This window comes from Oncorhynchus keta, chromosome 28 (assembly GCF_023373465.1).
Source record: "Oncorhynchus keta strain PuntledgeMale-10-30-2019 chromosome 28, Oket_V2, whole genome shotgun sequence".
NCBI lineage: Eukaryota > Metazoa > Chordata > Actinopteri > Salmoniformes > Salmonidae > Oncorhynchus > Oncorhynchus keta.
Genome location: NC_068448.1, coordinates 1,616,853 through 1,619,505, shown reverse-complemented (window position 1 = coordinate 1,619,505; position 2,653 = coordinate 1,616,853). Strand labels below are relative to the sequence as shown.

Sequence of the window (2,653 nt, the reverse complement as noted above, 5' to 3'; positions counted from 1 at the left end):
ACCAGGGATGGAGATGTGACCAGGGATGGAGGTGTGACCAGGGATGGAGGTGTGACCAGGGATGGAGATGTGACCAGGGATGGAGGTGTGACCAGGGATGGAGATGTGACCAGGGATGGAGGTGTGACCAGGGATGGAGGTGTGACCATGGAGGTGTGAGGATGGAGGTGTGACCAGGGATGGAGGTGTGACCAGGGATGGAGATGTGACCAGGGATGGAGATGTGACCAGGGATGGAGGTGTGACCAGGGATGGAGGTGTGACCAGGGATGGAGGTGTGACCAGGGGGATGGAGGTGTGACCAGGGATGGAGGTGTGACCAGGGATGGAGGTGTGACCAGGATGGAGGTGTGACCAGGGATGGATGGAGGTGTGACCAGGGATGGAGGTGTGACCAGGAATTAGGGATGGAGGTGTGACCAGGTACTGGGGATGGAGGTGTGACCAGGGATGGAGGTGTGACCAGGGATGGAGATGTGACCAGGGATAGAGGTGTGACCAGGGATGGAGGTGTGACCAGGGATGGAGGTGTGACCAGGGATGGAGGTGTGACCAGGGATGGAGGTGTGACCAGGGATGGAGGTGTGACCAGGGATGGAGGTGTGACCAGGGATGGAGATGTGACCAGGGATGGAGGTGTGACCAGGGATGGAGGTGTGACCAGGGATGGAGGTGTGACCAGGGATGGAGGTGTGACCAGGGATGGAGGTGTGACCAGGGATGGAGGTGTGACCAGTGCATTCGGAAAGTATTCGGGCCCCTTAACTTTTTACACATTTTGTTACGTTACAACCTTGTTCTAAAATGTATTAAATAAATATTTTTATTCATCAATCTACACACTATACCCCTTAATGACATCACAATACCCCATAATTACCTCACAATACCCCTTAAAGACAAAGCAACTGTTTTAGGGTACTCTGTGTAGATTGATGGGGGCGGGACAATTTAATCCATTTTAGAATGATGCTGTAATGTAAAAAAAATGTGTAAAACGTCAAGGGGTCTGAATACTTTCCAAATGTCCTGTTTGCAGGATAGATTCAAGCTCTGAGGTAAACAGCTCTCTGCTGGTCTGTCTACCTTCACAAGTAATGTCTTTAACCAATGGATGATATTAAAGCTTAATCGCCTTTTAAAGTTGTTAGCAATATTAAACTTTCTTTTTATTTTTTATCTCGTTTTCTTCGGATGCTTGCAGTGCTATTATTGCATATTATATTTATTTATATTATTCATATATATTTATTTTCTTCTTTCTATTTCCTCTTTCTGAAATATGGCTATTTTAGTTGTTGTTTTTTACCCTGGCTTTATAGTGCTGACTGCAATTTGGAGATTATAAACTGTGAATGTGGAAGAGATCATTGGCTAATAAATGTGCAGGTAGCATTTCGTTCACACAAAATATTCTATAATGTCACACATATCGCTTGTTTTGAAGCCTCTGTTGAAGAAATGGTTGTGTCCTCTGTCCTGTTTTCACTGCATCCAATTGTGACAGGACTGATTTGGACTCATACTGTTCGTTAGCTTTAAGTAATCTTTTGTGAAATGATTTGAAAAGCGGATGTTTTCTTAAGAATTGTCAAAACAGGAAAGGCTTTTTTTTGTTGTTTGTTGTTACCCTGAAGACGATTGGGGAAATAGTTAGATGTTGAAATTTGTAAGTCGCTCTGGATAAGAGCGTCTGCTAAATGACTTAAATGTAAATGTAAATGTTGAAATTTGTAAGTCGCTCTGGATAAGAGCGTCTGCTAAATGACTTAAATGTAAATGTAAATGTTGAAATAACAGCTGGACTTCCTCATCGATATCACAGGATCTGGGAAGGTCCTCATGGAAGAATGCCTCATCAAAATGTTCAAATGGAATTATATTTAATATCAGCCTCCTCGACCCCCAACAATCGGTATCGGCGTTTAAAAATCTTGCTCTAATCTAAACTTGTTATTAATCATCAATACTGACCGCATGGCAAAATAATTACAATGGCAGAAAAATGGCTTTAAAGGTCCAATCCAGCTGTTTTTATGTCAATATCAAATCATTTCTGGGTAACTATTAAGTACCTTAATGTGATTTTAAAAATAAATACAATTAGAAACAAAAATAGCTTCTTAGCAAAGAGCAATTTCTCAAGCAGTAATTTTTCTAGGACTGTCTGGGGGTGGTCTGAGTTGGGGAGAAAACTTCAAAATGAGCTGTTATTGGCAGACAGGTTTGGAACACTCTTTCTTATTCGTCAATTAACTCATTTACCGCCTGGTGATGTCACCATGGAAGGCCAAAACTCCACCCCACCACAGTCTTTTCAAACAGCTCCAATACTAACAGGACATTATCATAATTTTCACAATTTCACAGTATTATTCCAACTTCAGCGTGGAAATATATATCAAACACAGAAAAATCTAATCTTTGATTGCACTGGGTATTTGTGTTTGCAACATGGTCTCTACGCCCCATGGCAAAATGTGTAGAATTATAGGAAATTAACTTTAAAACTAAACATTTTCTCTCCACCGTCAAGAGGGCGACCAATAAAATGTTTCCCCACGTGGTGGGGGGCCCTCCCCAACCAAATCTCGCTTTTGGCCCCCAAAATACCTAGAACCGGGCCTGGCGAGCGAGCGAGCGAGAGAGAGAG

General features: G+C 42.8%; 1 protein-coding gene across 1 annotated transcript in view; it reads right to left on the bottom strand.

The window, feature by feature from the left end:
* The window catches only part of rbm10 (RNA binding motif protein 10), a 120,927-nt gene that overhangs the window by 10,145 nt on the left and 108,129 nt on the right, over positions 1-2,653 (bottom strand). The window lies entirely within an intron of this gene.